The sequence below is a fragment of the Eleginops maclovinus genome, chromosome 21, assembly GCF_036324505.1.
Source record: "Eleginops maclovinus isolate JMC-PN-2008 ecotype Puerto Natales chromosome 21, JC_Emac_rtc_rv5, whole genome shotgun sequence".
NCBI lineage: Eukaryota > Metazoa > Chordata > Actinopteri > Perciformes > Eleginopidae > Eleginops > Eleginops maclovinus.
This window is the reverse complement of record NC_086369.1, coordinates 13428745-13455191: the sequence shown is the minus strand read 5'-3', so window position 1 is coordinate 13455191 and position 26447 is coordinate 13428745. Positions and strand designations below refer to the sequence as shown.

The 26447-nt window shown below is 41.5% G+C and overlaps 1 long non-coding RNA gene across 1 annotated transcript in view; it reads right to left on the bottom strand.

Annotated features, from left to right (window-relative positions):
* The window catches only part of LOC134858102 (uncharacterized), a 143176-nt gene that overhangs the window by 54151 nt on the left and 62578 nt on the right, over nucleotides 1–26447 (bottom strand). The window contains exon 4 of the long non-coding RNA XR_010164928.1: nucleotides 25798–25933. This is a non-coding gene — a long non-coding RNA (uncharacterized LOC134858102). The remainder of the gene's footprint in view (nucleotides 1–25797; nucleotides 25934–26447) is intronic.

Genomic DNA, 26447 nt, shown 5'->3' with positions numbered 1-26447 from the left:
CTACACAGGCCTTTTGTACGACGGCATTCCTTCAGAAAGTTGTAAAAATGCTAAAAGGTAGCTGTGGACAAATTACCAAATCACACCGCAGCCCTTGGGGAGCGGGAATCAGTAGAAAGTGTCCAAGAAAAACACTGTGTCATGTTTCTGTAACCAAGAAGAAGATGTAACCATAGACGCCTTTTGTTCAGGATACAGCCTCGCCATTTGTTTAGAGGGGATGTTTAGCTGATGAGCTCATGCCGAGATTCACTTTTCTATGTAAATGGCGGGGCGGTAATTCTAACTCAGCAATAAAAGAACATGGATACTAAATAAAACATGTATGCACAGCAAGCAATGTGGGTAAAAGTTTGGAGGGAAATTATTAGCATTGATAACTGTTAATTTATTCTCATTTGCCGACATTTTTTATTGTAAGCACTGCATTTTTGCTTCCCCTTTAGTTTCACTCATTAAGCATTAAAATCCACAATCAACTAATGAGTGGTATTTGGAAATCAATTCATGTCTTTGAAAGCTTCTGCGTATAAACTGCGAGGTTTGAATCATGCACAGGGTCGAGTCTTTTGTAATCCTTTTGCAAACAGAGCTAAAGAGACATGTGCTATTATCCAGTCTTAATAAATATACAATCTAAAGCACATGGACGACAGGGATTGTGTACTTTCTGCTTCCAGGTCTTTCTTTTGTTGCTTTGTTGTTTTGTCATAAGCATTTGTGTTTACTTGATATTTAGAGGGCTCAATCAAAAAAAGCCTCATTGTTTAGAAATCAGTCCTCGTAATCGCATTCAAAACCATTCAAAGATGTATTAATCAAAGATTCGTATTTATCATGGAAAAAAACTCATATTTTACAAACAATCCACATTATTCACGATATAACAAAGAAAAACCTGCCTTTTCAGTCAGTGCCGAGTAGTTCCTTATGCAACCTGCAGTTTAGTCCATGGAAATATGAGAATAAAATAAAGAGAAATATAGAAAAACTCAGACTAAACTACATAAAATACTCCAGTACTGCCTATGAAAATATGATAATTGCTCAGCTTTCATTTGCAGAAACAATATTACCTTGCAAAAATAAATGAATAACACATCTGTGCTGCAATTTAACGATTATACAAGTATAGAAAGTTTCCACAATAAGGGAATGTCTGTGAACCAAGACCAGAAACTCTATTGGCATTCTACCTACTGCCATCAAGACATTTCTGTTCAATTTTCTCCAAACAAAGAAGCATCAGATTGTTTAGAAGCACGGAAATGTAAATTTACTGTCTGCTAAAAATTATTCTTTTTAAAAAGGAATTGCGCTGGCGGTGCAAAAGCTGCCCTGGTGGTCTCAACTGGTCATCATTTACTTAGTTAACGATAATGGACACCATGTGAGGAAGCCCTGATCCCACTGACAAAGCGCGGGCTGACTGAAAAAGAGGAAAAGAAGAAGTAGCATATTTATGTTTCCCAAAGAGCTTACATCCGGAGATAATCTGCTGTATCCTCAGATAATCTTTAGTAGTTGATATGCCCCGGCTGAGCTGTAATTAATGGCAGGGAAGTTATTCCATGGTGACCCAGGGATATTTGTCCTATCACTGTAAAGGCTGTTCATTAGCACAAGCTGGAGACACATTTTCTGCTTCTGATTAAAGGCTGATCAAAAGTTGCAAGACACACATTAGCAGACAATACTCACTTTGCAGCTTGCACTGCCTTACACTTCTCTCTAAATCTGACTGTGTGAGTCTAAAATCCAGTTATATCCTTTAAATAGACCAGCCTTTGTGTATGTACAAATGTAAACAATTACAGGCACAAGTGAAAATATGCAAATAGCCCTGAAGTACAGTTACGGAAAATATGAGTAAGTTGGTTTTGGTATTGGATGGGTTGATTTATTCAGCCAAATACTTTCTTAGGAATAAGAAATAAGATTTAGAAGTAGACCTTATACCTGAGGTTTACCTAAACGTGAAGAAGTATTGATTTAATCCTTTGGTGATCGATACATTTTCTCTTTTCAAATCTTAATAATATATAAATACTGAGTAACATATATGTTTATTCTTTTACGTTGTAACATCTAACTCGGCATGCCTAACAATAAAACAAAACAGGCATAATGTGAAACAATACAAAGGCAAATATAGAAATCCAAATCCCTCAATAGCTACATATTATATTTCATCACCATAAGTGTAATCTTTAAGTGAACTCTAGTAAGAGATAAGTTCAGTGATCTGGATGAGTGTACGTTCATCCCCGCTCTGACATGTGTGGGAACGGTGCAACAGCAGCTCTCTGTCATGCCGGCTCCAGTGTCCAGCCTCGTCATTTTTCACCCCAGCGCCGACACCGCCATGCAAGAGGAGAGGATGTGTGTGTCTGTGTGAAAAGCACACCTGGCAGAGAAGACCTATAACCCTCACCCCTCCACAAACCGACCTCAACCCCCACCCCCCCTTCTGTCTCTTCCCACCTCCTCTTTCCCCGCCCTCCATCCTACCTTCTTCCCCTTCCCGAGCCCCCGAGGCGAGAGATGGATCAGTGTCTGCGGCTGGTGATGTCACTTTTGGCAACCTGAAGTTTTAGAGTTCAGAGGAGTGAACTGGAGAGTCTCACTGTGTTTACAGAGCACGCAGACTCTGGTGTACGCAGCTGAAAGACAAAACTGTTTTTGTTTACAGCTCAGGTATTGTATACAGATTGTGGTGAGGTGATTTTATAATTTTCTTTGTTACCTCTTGCAGAAAAAGCTTGCATGTCACGCCTTACTTGAACAGTCTGGATGTTGATAGGATAATAGAGTAAAAAAATACAAACAAAACTTAATTCAAAACAGGAAGGACATGGTTGGGATTCAACTTTGAAGGGGCCCTATTCTGCTCGTTTTCAGGTTCATATGTGTATTTAGTGTCTCTCCTGGGACATGTCTCCATGCTTTAATGTTCAAAAAGCTTTTTATTTGTCTCATACTGCCTGTGCTGCAGCGCCTCTTTTCACCCTCTGTCACAAACCACAGCCCAGTCTGCTCTGATTGGTTAACTGGCTGGCTCTGTTGTGATTAGTCAACCGCTCAGAGGTGTCACACTCCTCAGCCTATCACACACAATGTGTAGGTGCACTAGCCAATAGGAGCGCCAGTAATATAAAGTCATCTATGTTAGTCACTATGTTCAGGAAATAACACGTCCAATGGAGGTGATTTTTGACAGCCATTATAGGAATGAAGTGGGGATTAAAATAAAAGAGTCAGAAATGATTTGACTATAAGAAGAAGGCAGAAAATCAATAAATGTTTATCTGTATTCTGGCAGATCTTGAAAATCAAGCAATGCTGATACTGTAGTTAATTGGTTCAAGATATCTCAAAGTGTACACCCTCCCCGATAGGAGTCCTAAAGACATACCTTATGTAGTTTGCATGTACTCTATATCCTTCCTAAATGTAAACACAGACATGAAGACAAACAGCCCTACAATGCCCGAGATGCTTCATGTGGCTGGATTCGTTTTTTAGGATTTGATCCTTGTGTTCTGTAGAGTTGAGGGAAGACACGCAAGAGCAAACAGCAGAGCACATGTCATGGAAGTCAGTCTGGATGAAAAGACTTGTCTCTCTTTCCTCAGTGAAGTCGTCACACTGTGCTGTGCACAAGTTTACGGATGTTGAAAGTCTTGACATTGTCCCATCAATTACAGGGCACTGATGTTATCGGCCTCTCTGAGTCTCGTCGAATACTTTCAATATATGCGGTCAAAGTCAGAGCAGTCAAAAGATATTTCAAGCACATCTTTGACGCCCTCACTTTTTCCAGACAACTGTCAGGAGTTCTGCTAGACATGGGTGCATCAGCATTCATGTGTGTGTAAGTGAGTGTGTGCCAGTGTGTGTGCATGCGCAGTGATTAACTCTCCTTTCTTGGTGTCAGATAAAGGAATGAAAAATGGTATGGAGTGAAGAAAAAAGGGCGTCTCCCTCACCATTTGTAGCTTTAGTTATCTGATCGATACCATGCAATTACAGAGATTTATGTCGGCCGACATTCCAGCGTGAGTTCGTGTAACAGCCACCTGTGGAAATATGATCTGTTTTTAACTCATCTGAGAGAGAGGGGTGAGCTGCAGTAGTCAATTTCACTTAAGTTTCCACTATAAATACATCCAACCACACACTTATCCTTCAGGAAATAGCATTACAGACCCACTTTACGGTGTGCCAACCAGCATGCATTCCCCAAACAACATACCATTACAGTTTGATGGATAGGTTTTAACTGTGCCTTCTGTTTAGGTCAGGTTTGATGAGTGTCTCAAAACCTGAATAACTCAAGTGCGACCGACGTGTTCTGGTTTAAAACATTCTGGAAACTGTTGGAAATCTTCAAATCTTGATAAAATGTTAAATGCTGACAGTAAACAGAGCCTAAGTGTGTCTTGACACTAATATTCAGGTTAGTTATGCTGATCTCTAGTGTCCTGAAACCCTACCTGTAAATAACATGGTAAAGCAGCAGATTGGCTCATATATGACATGGAGATATGCAATGATTGCCCCAATGCTGTTAAAGTTAGTTATCTCTAAAATCAATTCCTGAAATGTTGACATGCTAAGATCAAAAGAATGATCCAGCAATTTAATATTGCATTGCTGTAAAGCCAGGGCACTTAAAAGAACCAAAAGAAAGACCAAAATATGAATGGCTAGTGAAACTTGGGTACTGGGTATTATCTGGACACATCTGAAGCACTTTTCAGAGCCACCACGTTTATTTTTTAACTGTTTTATGGGCTAAGTTCAAGCAAATTCAACAATCCGTATTGATATATAGTACATAGTAATACTGCACAACTGTTTTAAATTCTGTACAATATGGTGTAAAAATCATCACCAAGACTACACAGTGGAAGCAAGACTTCAAGGGGGGGTTCACCTATACCGCCTGAAATACATTCATGTTTCTGTAAAGCTCATGATACTGGGAGGATAAATGTTGTCTCTGGTCAGTCATGATGTCCCCTGGGCTCCTTTTTTAAGGTTTATCCACTGAAGCGCTGCTAGCTCCATACAGTGATTCTGGTTCCACTGCATGGGCTCTGTAAGGAAACCACATGGATGTAAAGATCTGAATCAGGGGTCTGGCTGTGAGGGCCTCTAACACTCACAGCTCCAACAGAGGAGGGACTAATGTCCATTTTAACATTGCTACCATTTCTTGCTTTTTGTGGTCTATCTTACTAGCTTTGTCCTTTTTCTTCATTTCCATAATCTTGCTTTCCTTCCCTTGGAACGGAGGAATGGACAACTCCTCATCCCCACCAGGCCTCATCCATCCCGGTTTACAGACGACATTTATGGCAGTGTGACATAGGAATTTTTAAATCGTACTGCATTCTCCCCTTGCAGAGGACCATAGCATCCACACAGCGAGTCTGAAATGCATTGTTTTTCTCTTACACACGGTTAGTAATTCAGTCCAGATAGCTCCTGTCAAAGCAGGTTTGCTGCGTAATTACCTGAAGTGCTCTACGTTGATCAGATTCATTCGCAAAAGGTCAAAGCATCAGTTTCTCCTGCTCCAAAGGGAATTGTGGTCGGGGTAGTTTTACTTTGAGTAAACAACGTTATCTTTCGAGCTTTTTAAGAACGCATCCTCCAAACAGTGAAACACATTTTTGTTTTTAACCATTTTTTTAAACTGAAATGAGCTAAAAATGCTTTCAAATCTTATTTAGATTTGTGATGTTTTTTCATGTTGTTTCATAAATTAGTCTGTCATGTAGGGAGAAAAATGTCTGAGCAGAAGACGCTAACCTGAAGCCATTATCAGATCTTGTAAGTGGAAAATTTCACTGTAATAAATAACCAATGCTGACACGCTAAAAGCCTCTGTAGATCCGTCATATTCAAACATTTCATCAGACAATGGCATCGGTACATGATGACACAGCTTAGGTCAAACCATTCCAGACCTGGTAACTTCATCTGTTATTTTCTCTCCCCACAGTGCTCCTTAACTGGATTTACTGCAATGCGATACAGCAGCAAGTCCTGAGAGTGGAGATGGTGGTTTGTGGTATGTGTGTGTCTTCATGTACACATGCCCATAGGTCTGCATGAGCGTATGTGTGCATCTGCAGACACACAAGTGTGTAAGAGATCAGATGTTTGCCTGGTCCATCTCTGGGACGGCGGAGAAGCAGAGGACGCTGGGATATGCCCGGCCTGAGGGGATCCTCTTGTGTGCTGAATGGAATTGAGGAATGCCACCATAGACAAACACGCTGCGAGCTATGAAACAACCGCCGTACAACTGAAATCAACACTGTGCGTCCCTGCTATCCAACACAAAAGGGAAGTCAATCCAAGAAACTAAAGGAGGGGGAAAGAGAGGGAAAGAAAAGAAAAACAAACATTACAAGGGTGCCTCTGTATAGCCCAAAGGGGTTTCAATGTAATGTCACAGCAATGCTTAATATGGGGCGCAGCATGTAATGAGTTGATATAATAATAACACATGCATTTCTGTTTTATTTTAGATTTTGTTTAACAACATCTACCCTGACAAGACACATGTGTAGTCCAGCTCATATCACTACCATGCAAACCAGGAACCCATGGCCTTTGATTTTTCCCACACGATAGTTAAGATGCAGAAGGCAAGAGATTTTCTGGCATACTTATACTTGCTTATTTGTTTCGGACACCTAAGCTAATTTAAGTACATTTATTTTATAGTAGATGATAGAAAAGTCTAGAGGGCATGCAAAGTTTGGTTGTACAATCCATAAGCTCTACTCACAGAAATGAAGTGTTCTTTGGAAAATCAATGCAGTCCATCCTCACAATGTACTTTATGTAAAAGCAAATACTGTATAAATATACTGTGTTCATATTCATTTACAAGTTGGCTTGGATAAAACTAACTGCTAATCAAATAATGAATCCAGTAAATGGGTTATTATGTTATCCTTGGAGTAGCTGTTTTCAAGAACAGCAGTTTGAGTTTCACAAGGTTGGCCAATTTCCAACCACCTATCATAAACAACTCCTATTTATTCCTTAAGGTCTATTATAGCATGCAATATTTGCCGGTACATTACAAACTAATCGTGCTGAAGGCAAGATCGCTGTTAAATTGAATAATTCCTGACGGATGGTTCATAAATATCACGTTTTCTAGTCTTTTGTGCATGTTTCAAGGCTAAAGCACTCCAAAAAGTGTTGCAGGAGTTGCCCCATTCTTCTTAATATGGCTTCTGGACTTGTTGCATATGTAAAAAACAAAGACTTACGATAATAAACTGTTGGATCTCTCTGGTTTGAGATCTTCTTCCATGATGTTTGCTTTGTGTAGAACACCCACAATTCAAAAAAGCTTCCTTCTCAGCGAGGGGTTTATGAGGTGATGGAGGTTTTTCTATTCCACATTCAGGCACGTAGCATTAACACACCCGTGCGGATCTGCAACACTGGCTAACAATTGTCACTCATGTACTTTCTAATAATTTGGGCATGCTCGGCGGGATATTAAGCAGGCTTACGGGCATGTGAGACGAAATGATTTTAAGTCGTGTTGTGATAGAAGGCGTGCATGTGTGCGGCAACGTAATTGATTTATTTATTTTATGACAAGGATGCAAAGCAAGTGTGAGATTTTCTACTGTAATGCGGCTCCGGAGAGAGATACAGGGAGCCATTGTGCATCGGAGGTGGGGGAAGGTAGCGTCTCGAATGTGGAGGGCCCTCGCAATCCTTCCAAACCTTCCAAGAACGTTGATAAGCAGATCCCTGAAATGAAATCTTCCCGAGCACCCGGCTGGATGTGCCCCTAATCGTTTTATTTACAGTCACTATAAAAGACGCCTCGCTTTTAATGGCGCAGTGAAATAATAGGCAGCCAAGGAACAATCGGTACAGTCCTAAGCGCATTCCCCCCTTCCATTTTCACATTAGGCTAATCGAGGCGAGGGGAAGGATATAAAGACATCAGTTGGATGAAATGAGTGTAATTGGAGAATAATGTAGTTAGTTTGCTCTAATCTTCTGCATAATATTAAAATGTTCTCAATGCACCCCAGCTGCAAGCAATCACCCCCGCTCTGAGGGGAAACCTGGGCGACGATGTTTGGAGTAAGGAAGGATTGCTCGAGATTGAGGAAAAGATATGAGCGAGCAAGAACGAGAAAGCGGAAGAAACAACTGGGAGCTTCGACGTGAAGTCCAAGAAACTGTCTGTAAAGGCCTCCGCCTGGATAAACTGCGCCTCGTTCTATCTTTTTCCTGTCATGGAAAAGCAATCCTTGCACCCTGCTGACGGCTGGCTAATTTGTACTGGGGGCTTGTTGGTTGCCAAGACTGGTTATGGTGTTGTGGAAATCAGGAACAGTAGGGACCAAAACTGTCAGCATGGGTTTCAGAGGTTCATTTTCTCCATGCTGAGTACAGCCTGGTGCAGCCTGACTGTATTTTCGCTGCCAAAAGCATCCTACAGTACACGAGCTTACAGAGAAACCAAAGTGTCCTGATGCATTTTCAGAGCAAACTAGTTTTCTGGGTACTGGGGTGGAATGATTTGCTTTGTGTACACAGAGAACGATTATTTGAAATGATTAAGGATTTCTCATTGAGGTGTGAAAACATCCCCGGCTACGTCTAATAAATGTTGTGCAGCTTTAATGGCCTTGAGATTGGAAAGTGAGAGGTCATCAGTCACTCGGTTCAATAAAGTCCCTTATACCTCTTTAGTTTTAAAAAATGACTGTTGCCTCAAACGCCTGCAACCTCGGAGCCAAAGAGGCTAAATGAACTTTTGATCATCCCTCTCTATACAATTAGGACTGTAAGGAAGTTTTACTGAGAGCAGTCGGAGCAGTAGCCTCACTGTGGAATTAAGGGTGAGGTTTATTAGTCCCCCTTTGGCTTAGCCTTGTCTGTGATTTCAAGGCAGGAAAAAAAAATTCGCTCTGAGGCGGCTCTTTAACTGGTGTTATTGTGCAAGAAAATTGTCATTAGACAGTGGAACAAATAACCTCGAAACGTCATGGGTGTCTTCACTGGGGATCTAAAACAACAACAAAGAATTAATCAAATTAAAAGAAAGCCTTGTTATGCGATTTCAATTTAATTTCCAAGCCCTCTATTTAGTGTTTGACAAAACCTAAAAAAAGGGGCAAGTCACAGTTTAGGGGCTCAGTGACAGTTTTATATTAGTGAAGAATTATCAATCCTTTAAGCTAATTTGGATAAGTTGGGGAAGCCATAAAGTGGGCTATGAAAATGGAGTAGCCTATTTGTTAAGCTCCCACCCCTTTCCACACTCGTTTTTATGCCACTGGGGCACTAATGCACTTTTGTTTCCCTTGTTGATCATCTGCCATTTAAGGCACATTAAATCCTGCAAATTAATATAAATCTATAAAAGCTATTAGGGATTTCCGCCTCGTTTCAGGCACCCACACATACCTGCCTATGAGGCTTTGAGTGGTTCCTAAATAATAGCCACAAATACGTAATACCTTTCATTGGTCTTCAATGTAACACACTGTGTAGCATTTACAGTCTTTTTCTGACATACTTTAACTTTTAAACTCCCAATTTCCCTTTGTCTCCATTTTGTCATGTTGTGTATGTTCTTCTGAGACCTTTCCGTGTCTCTTCTACACTTCCTCCCAAATCCTCTCCTCTGTTCTTCATAGCCAAGCATTTTAGGCAAGTGCCATATGCCCTGATTAAAGCTAGCGGCAGGCCAAGGAGCACAGGGAGGCTGTTTTGTCATTAGCCCCTCGCGCGGCTGAGGTGGAAACTCATTTAGCCCCATGCTGGACCTTCATTATGATAGACTTGTATCAGATGGCATCTCTGGCTGGGATCTCTGGCTCCTGGCTAACGGATGGGGAGATGCTGTGGCTTCGGCCCCTCTCCAGCCCCAGCAGGGAAAGAGAAAGGGCTTTAAATGGGGATAGGGCTGGAGGAGAATGGCTACGGCTGGGTAATGGGGAGCGAATGGGGATGGGGTAGAAGGGAGGAATGGTGGAGAGCCATGCAGGGGGTAAAAGAACAGGTCTAGTCTGAGGTTAAAGGTTATTAATCATTGAGGGGGGCCTTGAAAAGTATGCTGAATAGAAGATAGAGGAAGAAATATCAGTATGTTTGTTTGTTTTAGGCCTCTACAGTTACAGCTGTTGACCGATTGCCATTGTGTTACGGTAAGGAAGAGGATTTGTTGTTGGGAATGTGATATGAAGCAGGGTTTACAGGCCAAAAACACACATCAGAGTGCCTGGAATGGGATGTCACTTTTTAACTTGCAAGTTAACCAGTTTTCGTTATTTTATGGTCTATCGACAATAGATGAAGTAGCTCTGAATATCTAAAGCTTGTATGGATTGTTGTGTCCCTAACTGAAATGCATTGAATTTAAAACAGCTTTGTTATATGAAAAGGTCAAATTTAGACCAGGCTAAAAAAAACCCTGCTATGGTTAGGTCCATAGACTTTACAGACTCCTTCACTTCTAGACTGTCCTTTATGACGGGACGGGAAAAGGCCGGAGGACAGACTTGTGTTTGGGGGGTCTAAAGAGGCTAACGCTGGGCCTGACACAGAGGAATATGAGGAGATGGGGCTGCAGGGAGCAGAGGCTGAGGCTGTATGCAGGGAATAGATACAGGCCTGGGGGCCCTGGTTCAGGGTTACTAACATGGCTTGGTGTGAAGACAGCGAGGTATGGGGCGGGAAGAGCAGAAGAAGACAGCTAGGCCTGGAGGAAAAGGCAGTTGATGGGGCTCTGGACTTGAAATGGGGCCGTGGAAGGATCTGGGTCTCGCTCAGCCTGGTGCCTCTCTGGCAGATGCTGCAGCAGACTGGATGAGGGGACCACCACTGACAGACTGCTGGCGGGTAGAGCTGTGTGTTCCTGGTAGACCGAAACCACCTCCCTGTCTGGCTGTCTCTCCCTGCCTTAGTCTCTGTCTCCAGTTCTTCCTCCTTTTCTTTGTAGCAGCCACCATCACTGCTTACAGCTGCAGCTCACACTCACACACACACACACACACACACACACACACACACACACACACACACACACACACACACACACACACACACACACACACACACACACACACACACACACACACACACACACACACACACACACACACACACACACACACACACACACACACACACACACACACACACACACACACACACACACACAAAACCTGCCTGCTGCTGACACACATAAAAACGTGAGTACATGGAGTCCAAAAAAATTATCAGCTTCAAATGTTCCAAAGCAAATGGCTGAAACAAATTTCTCCCTATTTGCTGACAGTTGTGCTACCTCCTGTAATAAAAAGTCAATGAACCAAGGGCAGTCAATATATTCCAATAACAAAGAGCGAGAGATTTGTCATTTTCCCACTCTGCCTTTTTCTGATGAAAACATGTCTTTAGCAGCAGAAGGATGGGGGGTGATGGGAATACAGTCTCTTAAAAAAAAGAGAAATCTAGGGGGAAAAATCCCCCCCCCACCACCACCACCACCGAACGCAACCTGAAGAGAAGGCATCTGACTGTGACAAACCAAATACGCTCTGTAATAGAATTTTCCGTCTCCGCAAAACTGATAAGGAAGAGAAAACATAACAACAGCGAGTGGCACATATCTGAAGGAGGTGATTTCAAAGAACAACAGCAAGGCACTCCGGATGCCTCCTCTCGCTGAGTTCTTACATAAATATGCCGTTAAGCAATATGATGTATTATTATTACCTGAAAACATGCTATGAGCCCGGGTAGGCAGCATATGAGCCAAGCGCCTTAGCTCCCCAAAGGAGATTGTCTCGACATCACATATCAGCTCGTGCTATTGGATTCCCTGACTTTTAACTGGGTTAACCCACTTCCTGGTGAATACAAATTCAATTTTAACTGCCGCAGTTTTTTATTTGCCATCCGTGCCCCCACCCTTTTTCTTTTTTCACTTGCCTTGCTCTCAATAGACTGGAATAACCACGTAGAAACAATTTTCCTCTATTGAGTATACACAAGCTATAAAATTAAAATGAAGTGCTATTACATGTGTGCAAAGAGGAGAGGGGGGACTGGAAGTCTCCTCAGCAAGACAGAATGATCCCTCTCGTTTGTTTTATTCTCTCCATCTATCTACCCATGCCCATCGCTCTCTTTCTCCCCCTCTTCCTGCCATCGTTTCTCCCCCTCTTCCTGCCATCGGGGTGGTAAATGTTGGGGATCCCTGTTTCTGGTGGAGCGGCCATTTGTAGTAGAACTCCCAAAATACAGTTCTTGAGGGGATTTTAACAAATACAGTTCTCAGGATTTACTTCATGATGATACTGAAAATATTGCTTTATATCATATTGCGAAACACAGAGCAAGTTATCTGACTTAAATGGAACCTTATACATCCTATAATAATGATCAATTAATAAAGTTGATATCTTCAAATGTTTAATAGACTTCTCTTTATCGTCTTGTTTGCCTAAATGTGTTTAGAATAAACCGTATGCTTTATTGTATCAATAAATATATGTATGTATATATTGCAGGCATTTGTATATTTCCAACATGATCAGATGAGGAACATAGTGAGCACATAGACATAAATGTACAGTTTAAAACCGTTAAGAAGGCATTTAAAGGGGCCTAAGGTCTCACAGACACCTTATAAGCACCCTTCTAGTCCCACTAAGGTCCTTGAAGCAACCTATTTATTTCCAACAGTGCAGGTCTGTCTTCCAGGGCCTGTGTGACTGTCTTCTCAATGGGCTAATGGCTTTCCTCAAGCAGAGGGAGGGAGAGCAGGGCCTAAACAAAGCCAGATGAGGGAGTCAGGAAGCCTTTCAGGACTTCATTAGGTCTTCTCTCTGAGAGGGGAGGTTAAGAGCCCAGCAAGCTGGTACTGTTTAGCTGCTTAACGTCAACAGGAATGCTCACGCAGCTGCCCCGTAGACCCACCGACGTGCACACACAGGACACGGCCATGGGGAGCAAGTACACACGTGCAGATGTGTGCGCTGAACACATACTACATGCACACATGCACAGACCCCATGTAGCCCCTGGTTCAGACAACACACGGCACTAAACACTGGCTGGTTAGCATGAGAAAGAGGCCACACAGGGACTGCAGCGGTCCGTCCTCTGGTACGATCACACTGCTGCTACAACACATACATGCACACACTGTATGGAATTTAGACCTTTTTTTACAAAGACATGTGTGCTTTTATTACATCATTAGTTCTATATATACATGTTGCTGACGCTATGCATCACAGACAATGGAAAAGGTTTGTTACTATACATTTATCTGCTATAAGTTGCACAATATATCCTCAAAACAATCACTGTAGTGCAAGGACATTGTGTTAGGTGCAAAGTCTTTCCTTTGCTATGTGTTGAGTTTAAAAAAAACAAGTAATATCATTTTAAATCAAGTGTATTACAGTCATCAGAGGCACATTTAATGAACCAAAGTCTTAAAATACTATATCATATATATATTAAACCCTCCAACTGTAGTGATGGGAATGTATTTACTGTATTTTTATTGAGTGCAGCTTAATAAAACATAATCAGAGCTGTTTGAGCTAACATTAGCAACCAGATCTATTTCACAAAAATGTATTAATCTGTATTTTTTTAACCAGGCCTAGCCTTAAACCCTTGCCAGTGGAAAGTCAGGTGTTCATACACACACTTCAAATGCTGATAAAAGTAAAAATGTATATGTTTTTGTTGTGTTTTCTGCATCTCATCGTGTTCTGTTAAGCACTCAGACTCATTATAATACATGAATAATGATTGTTTATCAAGATATCCTCTGCTCTTTTGTCTGATTAGTATTATAAGACTGTTTTACAGAAAATGTCCCACTTCACTCCAACAGCAAAGAATGACTTACCTCTGTAAGTAGCTCGTTTTGTATCAATTCACACACAAAAACACACAAGAGACCAAATACACATATCTTATAGGTTGTCCAAGCAGTTTATCAGAATAATATTTAGGCATATTTGCAAGGAAACCGTGTGTGTGTGTGTGTGTGTCCATATTGAGTCTGTGCTTTCACAGGTATTGTGTTGCAACTGGTCGCCTGCCCCTGAAACACTGAGCATGCTACCAACCCCTGGCTATCAGTAGTGAAAGGAGAAAGCGGAGAAAGGGGAAGATGATTAGAGGGATATCATAGCTTTAGACACGTGTAGCTGAGACTTGATGAGTAAGGTACAGAGACGGGTATCTGTGTGTGTGTGTGTGTGTGTGTGTGTGTGTGTGTGTGTGTGTGTGTGTGTGTGTGTGTGTGTGTGTGTGTGTGTGTGTGTGTGTGTGTGTGTGTGTGTGTGTGTGTGTGTGTGTGTGTGTGTGTGTGTGAAGGAGAGGAAGGAGGGAGGCGGGGAGGGAGGGGTGAAAGGGAAGCTGATGAATATCAAATGAACAGAGAAGAGGTCTGTAAGTGGAGCCGTGCATGTTTTCGCCTGCTTTGTGTGTGTCTGTATGTGTGTGCGTGCGCTTGTGTGTAAGGGCAGGAGGGGTGGGGGTGTTTTGTTGTTCTCTTGGAGTGAATAGAATGGGAGTTGATGATAGTGTGTGTGTAAGGGGAGGAAAAAAGGTATGTGTGTGTGTGTGTGTAGTTGTGTGAGTGTGTGAGTGCTGTGTTCAAGCACCACCTAGTGCTCGAGCGTGGCACCTCACCTGTGAAGCAAAACACCTCAAGCAGGAGTAAGAGCCTCAAATGTGATGTTTTTTGTATTTAAAAGCATGTATATGTTGAATATTTGGGACTAATTTATTAAGAAAAATGTATACTTTGATTATTACATGAAATAAAGGAATGTTATATTGGTTGTATGTGTACTATCTCAGAATTTGAAGTACACCTGTCAGCATGATGATGCAACTGAAAAGATAACGCGTGTAAAATACAAATATTTAAAATAATTTAATCAGATTATTAAGCTAGAGAAAGCTAATTAAGGCCCATGCAGAGGAAGTTTACAGAAATTGCTCCGACATAGCACCTTCTGTGAGATTTGGAGGCTATTGTGAGACGGAGATAATGTCACAGTCGATTCCTCACTCATCTGACAATCACCACCAGCCAGCAGATAAGAGGCACGAGGACAGCCCGGGATAATTATGGCACACACGGCTTAGCAAACTTTCCCCCCTATTTCCCCGCTCATTTCAATGTGCCCTTGAATACAGTACACTGTCAACACACATCCATCGCAGTCGGCTTACTCTAACTTAGCACCACAGCCCCATCAAGCCCCTTCCAAACAGGCTGGTGACAGTGATGTGAGGCTGTCGTGCTGGATCAAGGTAATTCAGTCTGAGCCCCCGCCGCACCCCTCCCCCCCCACCCAACCTCCCCACCCTCCACCCCCGTTGTCAGTCGAGCACGCCGTGACCCTCGGGCCTTCAGATTCGGCTCCCCAGACCTGTTTATTTTTATCACAACAATGAAAATTAGCATGATGCTGAACGCCTATGCACACTGCACGCCTCCGAGGCTGTTTGCACGTGTGTATTTATGTGATCAGGCTGTGTGTGTGTGTGTGTGTGTGTGTGTGTGTGTGTGTGTGTGTGTGTGTGTGTGTGTGTGTGTGTGTGTGTGTGTGTGTGTGTGTGTGTGTGTGTGTGTGTGTGCTGGAGTGACAGTGTCACCTTCTTATCACAGGGCCAATGTTGTGTAGACAGGGAGATTTAGCTGAGTGATTGAGGGGGCTCGCTGGTTCCTATACAGTGCGCTCTGACAGGTATCACCAATACAAGGATTATCAAAATAAAAGATTCCATAAAACTGTCAGAATGAGCGAAGTGTCCCATGGCGGTTTCTGCAGAATAAATGTCTGTACTGAAACTGTACTGATCAGACAGTTTCATTGTACTTTATCTTACTCGGTTTTTATGTCAAAATGACTTCTTTTCACATCCAGATATACATCATGGACGGGGCTTGTTTTATGGTGTGCATAGGTGAAAAAGTTTAGCATTGTATCCACAGTTTTGTTTGGACCTTTATAAAAGTAGGTTAACTACAAAGAAAACCTGTTTGGTGGATATTCTAAATGAGGGCATTTCCTTTTTTTATTTTTGAATTATCCGTTATTTATTTTCATTATAGGAACAAAATGCAACCAAAAACGAAGCCTTATTAGAATTTAAAATAACCTGAAATTAATTTGTTATACTAGGACTATTTTACAATCCTGCTTTTTTCAATTTCCTCAATGAACTGTGAGATGTTTTTCTAACTTAATACACACTGTGTTTAACCCTCTACTTTTAAATCTCACTCATTTTGCACGATGCTTACAATCACTGACACAGAAATTGAAATCTAAATGTTACATAACTTTTGTTTTTGGTGTTTGTTTACATGTCATAAAATAACACACACATTGGGCCTTTAGCATGACTGCAAGGAAACTGAGTGACAACGTTTTAAACATTTAGTCTTAGTAAGAGCAGAAAACACTTCTCAGTCCGTCTGTGTGGATGGAGCTGAGACAGATGTTTAACGCTTTGCTTGCCTGCACACTCACACACACACACACCATACCACACTGGCCCTGCACACAGATGTGCATGAGCTCATAGACTCATGCTCTATATCTCTCATTCCACACACACAGACTCTCACACACACACACACTGCAGTGAAGGCAGTGTGACTGACAGCAGTGATGGAAGTGAAGATAAGTCTGATTAATTGGGAGGATAGACGGGAGAGGGAGGCTACACAGAGGCTACGCTGCACTGCTTCAGAAATGCCTCTGTGGCATCGCGTGCCACCACTCAAATGATTTGTCAACACCGCTGAAGGACATTTATTGACTGCACCCCTGGTCTCCATTTTGCAAAGCGGTATTTTGTCATAGCTGAAAAATGGCCCTCCTGAATCAACTCTGACACTCAGCTCTGAAGTGTTTTTTTTTTCCTTATGCTGTCCCCGGTGTAATGTAAGAGAGGAGTATGATGGTTCAGAACATCAGGCAGCCAAAGGTCAATGCAACAGACTGTCTTTGTAACGAAAGACACATGTGCCTTTTCCTAATAATACATGGAAACAATGTCTCAATGAGTCCTCGTTCGTCTGTCTGCACAGGATCCTGGGATAAAAGTTGACATTAATGCCAAAATCCAATGGGACCTCACACAACCTGCTGAATCTCAATCAGACCGGTTACAGTGGGCCTGAGTTATGTAAGGGGGTGTAACACAGAGCCACAAGTTCAAAACAAGTTTGAACCTTAAAAAAAATGTACATTTGTAAACTGTATTAACTCTAAAATCCAAGCAGTTTATTTATTTAGTCTTTTTTTACAGAAAGCATTAAGGCTAGGGTTAGGGTTAGCAAGATCCTTTCACAGAAAAGCATTTTAGGCTCATTTTAGACCTGGGATAAGCTTCTTTTTTTTACCAAAACGAGATGGAAAAGAAGTGATGACTGAAGTCTAATTGAGCATTATGGCAATTTTGAGTAGAGTGTACCTACACTGTATTAAAACTGTGCTCTATATTTGGCTGAAGGCAATGCAATTCACATAATAAATGCTCCACACTATCATGGTCTTAAAAAATAAAACATTCAATTGATAAAGCTTTTATTTTTAGATTTATTTTCTATACCGCTTGAGGAGCTAACATTGCCATTGTTCAAGTCCATTCAAAACCAAAGTTTAACTTTGCTTTTCTTCTTACATAAATGTGTATTAAGTAAAAAAAAGTGACATGTCAACCGTCAAACATTCAGAACAGATCTTTACATTATGTCTCTTTATGCCTCCTGATGGTTTTCCAGGGTATAGGGTATGCTCTGTATTGATTAGCTTCAAAGACATATCATGATTGAGGGAAAAGACACAAACATATACAGCCAAGAACATGATATGTGGACCCCAAAGCAACATCTCCATAATCATTAAAGAGATTTTGCAGGATGCTACTTGGTTTAGGCTGAGATGATTAAACACACTTTAACGTAAAATTGCTCCCAGTGTTTTAAAATTGCTATTTTAATATCTCGCGTCATTATCAGCCCTATCGATTCCGGATTTTGTTAATGTAAACAACTTCTTCACATATGTTCAACAAACACAATCCAGTTGTGTGGTTTCCCGATGACTCCCTGAGAGCTCTCAGTCAAAACTGCAGGGAGAAAGACAGATATGGCAGAGCAGTGAGATCCATTCAAATATGATTATAACTGAATTAATAGACATTGACGTTTGTGTTTGTTCCAATGTGGTGAACAGCCCAGCATTTCCTGCCAATGGGCCCATGGATGACACTAATACCTTGTAATCAAAGGAAATGTGTATAGCTCCACAACCATTACATTCAGATTTTGTCTACCTCGTTTTCTTACTTCACTCTTGTTTGTTTCGGTGTAATGCAGATCAGTTCTGGGTTTATTTTCTACCCTCAAAGCTCAATCTTCTATTTCATTTGCGGTAAAAAGAAAAAAATATCATCCCGGTGAAATTACATCCATATGGCAGAGGCTCTGAGCTCGTATGTAGCTCGCTTGGCATTGACAACAGCCAATGACAAAACACGGTTAGGGACAACTGAGGAGTTGTTTCCAAAACACTGAGCTTCTATTTTAGGTAATAATTATTTAAATCAACGCTATTACTCATTATGCTTAAAATACAGAGACGCTTTGGAAGAGCAATGTTTGATTCACTAATGCGCTAATAGTTCAAATGGTTTGTCACAGGTGTTAAGGAAGGCAGTTAAAAGCAAAATTACAAAGTGTGGACATTTTAAATGGCACTTGAGTGATACAATCAAATAACCCCTTCAGGCTTTGCACGTCAAATAAAAACTGTTGTATTGAAATTGATGAAAAACACACATGAATAAAGTTTTGTCAAATATTATTTCGGTGGATAAGTTGCTATCACTCCCACTTAATTATTCATTGTGTCCTCTTCACCCCAGGATGTGGTAGACATGCCATGAAGGGATCTAGATGCGCTCTCATATCTATCACGGAGCGACTTTTCTTCCTTTTTCTTCCCTAATGCCTGTGAAGACAGTTCACCCCGAGGAGAAAGGCGGCTACGTTTTCAGCTCTTCCGAAAGCAAAGGGGGAATTGAACAGTTGAAAGGTTATGCGGTAAGTCAACATCAGCTTTACGGCTTACCTCAGCGATTGAGTCCTGTAATTATACGACGCAGCTCTGATCTCTTATTGGTGCAATCCTTGTCTTTCTTTATCCTTTAACTTCGACAAAAATAAAACTTGTTTTTCACTGCTAATTTGTCATTGGGTCAGTAAGGTAATAAAATACAGATCTTGCATGTTTCCGTCTGCTTTCAACGTTGTGTTTTTGTTACTTAAGCTTATATATTCCAAATAATTGTCACTGTTTCGCATTTAATTACACAGACATGCCTTGAGGGTAATCTCAAATATGATATCTGTAGAGGAAAAGCTTAAAACTCATAGCCTTAATGGGGCCATTTTCCAAACTAAAGCCTCTATAATTGAAATTTAAGTGGCTTTACCTCATGACAATACAGTGCAACTATACATCCTCTTAATCCTTGAGAAAACAATCTTTGTCTCTAATGTTTACTATTAATCTTAGATGCCCCCCGCTGACAGTTATCCACAATAAATCAAGGTATGTTCCCTTAATATTGACCAAGTCACAAAATAAGAACGGTCTGTGTGCATCTGGATATAATAAAAGTATAATCGTCTTGCTTGGAGACAAAGTAGGAAGACACAAACAATTCTTTCCATACAAAAACAAATGTTTTGATGAAGATGAAGGGACGTGGGACATCCTTACAGCTCACTGTTTAGGGCTAAGTTAAAGATGGTATGCTATGTTTGTTTATCCAGACACTGTAAAGCTACTTTCTTTTGTTCCTACAATGTACGCAGCTTCATCCAAACTCCAACAGGATCATAGCCCAGCATTAAATGTGTACAAAGTGTTTTTCTGCTGTGGCATTATTGAACTGAAGTAAGCCTTCAACACAAGCACAACGTGACAGTGTGCAGTCAATCGACAGCCAGTCATTGTCTGTTGGAGACTCCTGCTTGTACTCCATTACCTTCTTGCCGTTGAACATAGCTCATTAAATCTCACTTTTCCATACCACTTGTCCCAGTAAATAAAGTTGTTGTTGCTGCCTCCATGATTTATTCTCTCCCTCTTTCTCACTCACCACGCGGTGTTTCGGAGGTAATTGAAAATGTGATCCATGAAGTCACAATTGCAATTTAACTCAAAGCCTACCCATGTTGGCGCTTCCACTCGTAACAGGTCAAAGAATGAAATTATTTTTTTAAAAGGCGACCCATGAAATTGTGCTGTGATAGATGGGCTGTAAAAGCAATATTTTAACACATTTATGGCTATATATTTTCCATCCCCCTTGACGTGGAAACACCGCTTCTCTGTGGTGAAAGATGGAGTGTTATTTGAGTTCTTCTGGAGAATAAGAGGAAGTGTAGGATTATCAGGGTACAGTCACTCTTCACTAATAAATGCAATTTTCTCCATAAAATGTCAATAAGGAATACAAATGGATCATGTTTAAAAATACTACAATGCTGCCCTCAAAGCTGAAATTACAGATTTGACACTTTTCCCACATGTTCACAAGTTTAATATTAAAACTATCTGAATCATAATGATCAAACCCAAGACTATCAGCCATTTTTATGTAAGCAGGTCTAAGGCAAGAGGAAAAACAGCATATTTTCCGCTTTGTCATTTGAGAATAAGAAGGCACAAGTATGTCAGTAAGTAAGCATGACATACAGTATCTTAGAATAGCAGTGTACAACTGAGACCGTTTCGACCTCTCCAGTTCACGTCTCTTGCCGAAAGACAGCTCTCCGAAGCAGCGTTCCTATTCTTAGAAACATTTCTGCATGCAGGCCCTGGCTGGTACAGTAAAGCCCGAGCCAATCTGCAGACCTCTCAAAGGTCCCTCACCAACTGTCACCTACACCCCTCACAGAGGAGGCGAGGGCGATGTGGAAGATTCTGGAGGAACACCGAGGTGCTGAAGGGGCAGCTGCCTTCGCTTCGGTCCGAGTCCTCTGACCCACTTTCCAACCTCTTCCACCTCCCGCAAATTCCCTTCCGCCATCTCCTCTCCTGCTTTCTTGCTCAAGATTAATGGTGTGAACCCAAACCTGCTGGCAAACTGGAGCAAAGGAAGATGTCTGAGGTAAGGCCTGACAGAAGTTTGGAGTACAGGATAGGAGTGCTGTGTGGTTGTGTATGCCCACTCAAACAAATATGGCAGGTCCGTTGGGAGTGTCCTTATGGTGAAGACGTCTTGTTGCAGGAACTAGCGAGCTTTAGCTCATATTTCACTCTCTCTGAGCTGCCGATTTCTCTGTCGTTCACTCTTTCTGTGTCTCTGCCTTCAGGGGTAAAAGGCAAATTTTTCAAGGCCTGAAAGTATGTGAGAAGACTTGGTTGGACAGAGGTTCAAGATGTCATAAGGGAGAAGTTCTGTTTCGACACGAAGTCTTGTTTGTGCTCATCAGTAACCTGTCAAGACGCCGTTTGATGTTGTATTTGGGTGATGTCCTCGGGCACTGTGTTTGTTTTAGCTTCCATATGGATTAGCTTCATATAACGACTGAGTTCTTGTAAGATGCTGCAAACATAATCTTTTATTTTCCCATATATTCGTATGCACAGGATAAAAGGTGCCGTCAATGGGATTGGAATTAATGACAAGGTCCAAGAGGAATTCGTCATTGTAATTGCTCCAGGGGGGGAAAAGTTTTCTAACACAGCAGAATGTTTCTGAAATCACCACCATACCTCCACCTGCATAATTGATAGAGTCCTCATGATTAAGCTAATGAGGCTCAGAGCTTAAGCCCTATCCAACAGCCCCTAATTACAAATATGTAATATCCCCCCTCCGCTTCAATTAGCATTAGAACAGAAGGTTAAGAATCATTCAATATTCATGCGGACGGTGAACTTCAAGGTTAAGGAGACTGGTCATTTAACCTCAGCTTTAAAATAAAAGTAATTTTCCTTAATTGTCTTTGATGAGAACCACTAACTATATAGCTGTGGGAGGTGTTTCATCAAGTTTCACCCGTGTAAAAGTCAAATATTATTGTTTTATTACCTTTTCTGTTCGGGGGGAGGCTGATGCCAACTTTGAGATTAATTTAAGGGCTTTGTTTGAGGTGCCATGCTTTTGCTTGCACTTCTTGGTAATCTATAGCTTCACATACCTGAGCCAAACAGATGTGTGACGTAAAGAAGCCGAGCTGTCAGACTTGTGGAGAGATGGTTTCTGATTGACACCGCTGGAGGCGATTGGCATAGTGGAGCATCATGGGAAAATTCTCTGCAGACTTGTAAGGACCTTTTTCGTATGTGATGAAGGCTCGATGAATAGGGATCAAATAGCAAGTCGGGCACCTGGAAGGATTTTGTGTTTATGCAACATAGTACCTTTTATTTGGAATAAGGATATAGGAGTGCATTGGATCTACAGCTGTAAGGAGGTTGCTTTTGGAGGTCTAGGATGCATTAACTGGGTAAAAAGACTATAATATATCAGTGGAAAGCCATTTAGCTGATGTTCAAAGTCTGAGCGTGCCATTTTAGGTTTTATTGCAGTCATCATTTTCATATTAAATTCTGGACAGACATTAGAGCTGCATGGAACAGGAGCTTTAACTTTGGTCTCGCTTGAGTTCACTCCTCCAGAATGTGTCTGACCATTGACTCTGGGTTGGACAAGGGACTGCACTGGCCTTGTGTCAGCAGTGGAGACCGCAGAGCAGGGCCTGGGATTCAGAGACTGGGCTCTGAGCCCATAGCCTGGAGGCTTAAGGCCCAGGACTGCAGCCGCTGGCCTCCACCAGCCCAGCACAGCCTTGACTAGCCCATCCCAGCTCTGCTCGGCTCCCCCCCTCCTTGTGGCCTCCCTGCACCTTCACCAGCTGCGCTTTTCTGGCTCCAGCTGCTAGGTGTGTATGCTGCCCGCCTCTTCCATACCCCCTCTTTCCCTCCATCTCTTGCTTCTTTCCTTTTCTGGTTTTCCCTCGTCCTCTTATTTTCTCATTCCTGATTTGTCCTCATCCTCTTTTTGTATTCTCTCATCCTTCCCTCCCTTGCCAGACACAGGGGTTGTAATAGTGCCCAGCAATTACTGAGTTGGCATGTGCTGCATTGTTTACTCACAGTCCTATTCCTACTGGACTTTATTAAAACACCATCTGCCGTCAGCTCTGGAATGGTAGAGGTGGTGGAGGAGGAGATGGAAGAGGAAGGCATTGGGAGAAAAAGCGATGGATTTGGCTTCGGAATGGAAGGAGAATGGCTGGACTCACGTGGAGAGCGCGGGCTGCCACGGCGGTCTCTTGTCGGAGGGACATCGACAGTACATGGAACACGACGGAGCTAAATGAGATTTTCGGTGCAAACAAATGGGAACGAGCTAAGTGAGTGTGAGTTCCAGGAGACAAGGATCCAAGTTTTAGGAACCAATTATGACTAGAAAATGTGAGATATGTACAACATTTTTAAACCAATAAAACACCTCAATCACCATTTTCATATCCCGATCGACAAAGAGATCCTGCATCAGGCCTGTCAATCACACAGAGCGACTCGAGTGTTAAATAGCATGCAAGATAATAACAGCATGACCAGGACCAGGCCTGTTTATGAACACTCACCTCTCTCTCCCACACACACACACACACACACACACACACACACACACACACACACCGCCATGCTGGGTAATAATGCTGAGGGCCTGCCAATGTAATGACATTCTGATGGTTATTTCATTAGCTGTAATTTGTTATGGGACATGCCATTTCGGACGAGAGCCTGGATTGATTGGATACTCATGGAGAGGAGGCGGGCTGGATCCTTGACAAGCTGGATCAATTAGTCAATTATTGTCTCTGTGTTCTCAGGGTTTTAGTGTTATTCCCCTGATACAAACAAAACACACCAGATTGGGCCAAAAAGTGGTCTTTTCAACAGTCACATAACAAAAATGCCAGATTTCGCAGAAAAATATGAACCTAGTGGAAGATATGTGCACAATAAATGCAATATATAGTCATTTTCAATGTCGAAATATTGTCCCTAACATAAAGGTAAACATCTTTGAATATTTGAGGAGCGATATTACATTTTGGGACAATACCGGGTCCAAAACTGAACTGAAAACGTTGGTGTCCACTACTCGTGGCTACATCTGTTGCTCTTACAGAGGAAGTCCATTACAATAAGCACCAAAGTCTCGTTATGTTTTATAATTTATATCCAGGCGCCGGAGCAATCATTGTCAGGCTATTAAACTAATCACATGCTGACCGTTTAACAGCCAAGGCTGATCCTTCACGCTGTCCATACGGGGTGAAGTCTAGCGGCTTACGGTGGATGTTTACTCTTGCTCCGGAGATGTCTGCTGGGATCAATGAGGTGGAAGACACGAGTGCACTCACACAGACGCATGTGTAAACACAACATACAATTATAAGGTCTTTCTAGATGCTCTGTGGTCAGTCTGCTTCACAGGACTGCCTTTTTATAATCGGGTGCATATTCTATCCAGAGCAGCTGAAGTGAGGTTAAGGAGGGGCACTTGTTTAGGACCCTGGCTGTACGGTGAACACGGGGCCTCATTTATACATTGTGCATTGTCAATAAGCCCTGTGTAGCTGCAGATGTTTCCTACAGAGAGAATGTGGTCAGTGTGAGAGACACTAAAGAATAATGAGGGAGAAATACTGCATCCTTTTGTAGTGCAGGCTTATGGTGATTCAAGACACAGCTAGCAAGCTAATAAAGATCAAAACTTAGAAATAGCTTGCATGTATTCTGTGTATTTCTGTACATATTTCGCGAGACATTTCTGCAAACATTATCTCAAAATGTCAGAAACAAATCCTTAATTTTAAATTGCCAAAATCATCTAAAAATAAATTCCTTATATTTAGTTTACTGTGAATAAAAAAACAACCTTTTTCTTTCAAACATTTTTACCATGCACTGATGAAATATGATTTAAGTTCAATGTACAAATGTTGCTTTGATTAAATACATTTGTAGTATTTACCAGGGTTGCAATAATTCCAATACTTCCTTGTTCTCCATGTACATATTTGGAATTGTATTCATAGCATAGTTTTGTTCTGCTACTTATATTACAAATATATCCAGTTGCCAAAAAAAGGGAGATATAAAGTGGAAACAAATATCGTATTGAAAAGATGGACGGCTGATCTCACACTTGCAGTCATGAATTACTCATGCGTTAGAGATATGGTAGATTGACAGCAGAGATATGTCAGAGGGTATTACACATCAGCAGCTGTGTGGAGCCCCTACCTACGCTACAGTACAGAAGGCCAACAGAAGGCCGTCTGAGGTGAATCATCTCTGGAAAACTCTGAATTTTAAAACCAGCACACAGATATAACCAGCAGTCAAATGTGTTTTAGTTTTTGGAGACACTCAAAAGCAGGTAGGAGATGTTGATTCATGATAAAAGTGACATCATCTCTTGCAACAGTATTTTGTTTGTAATTATGGATAATTAAATCTATAATGCCTTTGTGTTAGTGATCGTGGGAGGGCATTGTGAATGTGTGTGTGTGTGTGTGTGTGTGTGTGTGTGTGTGTGTGTGTGTGTGTGTGTGTGTGTGTGTGTGTGTGTGTGTGTGTGTGTGTGTGTGTGTGTGTGTGTGTGTGTGTGTGTGTGTGAATGTCCTACCACACAAACAGGCCCTCTGTGGCAGCCCTCAGCGGGTGATGGTGTCGGGGGTAGGAGGTCAGAGGTCGGACCGAGGTTCATTATGGCCTGCCATCTTTCAGGATTCACAGACGCCAACACCCCACTGTCAGCAGCCCTGCAAGACACAAACAGATCAGATGAAGGATTATTGTCATTAAGACTCAACACATGGAGGGTTGCATTCACACGATGGGAAGAGGGGGAAATTAAGCCTGAACACTTTACTGTAGCACTTCACATATGGATACATTTCATCATGCAGCGTCAAATCTTCATTATTAACTAAGTGGTCATTTTGTTGATTTGCCCACGCTTTATTGGCTTTATTAGTAGCCCATTTGTTTTAAACTGTGCATATAGAATTAAAATCTTATTAATACTAATACTCCACTGTATATATTGTAATATACTTGTGTTATCTTGGAGTACAAAGTGCACAGTTGACTTCTCATGTTTTTATACATATTTTTTATTATATTTTTCTTTATTTTATCTTTATTGGACAAATTACTTGATTACATATATTTACCTATTATTATTTGATGTCTTTATTGCACTTACTTTAACGCCATATTTTTGAATACATTTTATTCCACCTTTTAATTTATTTAAATGTGCTTTATATTAAA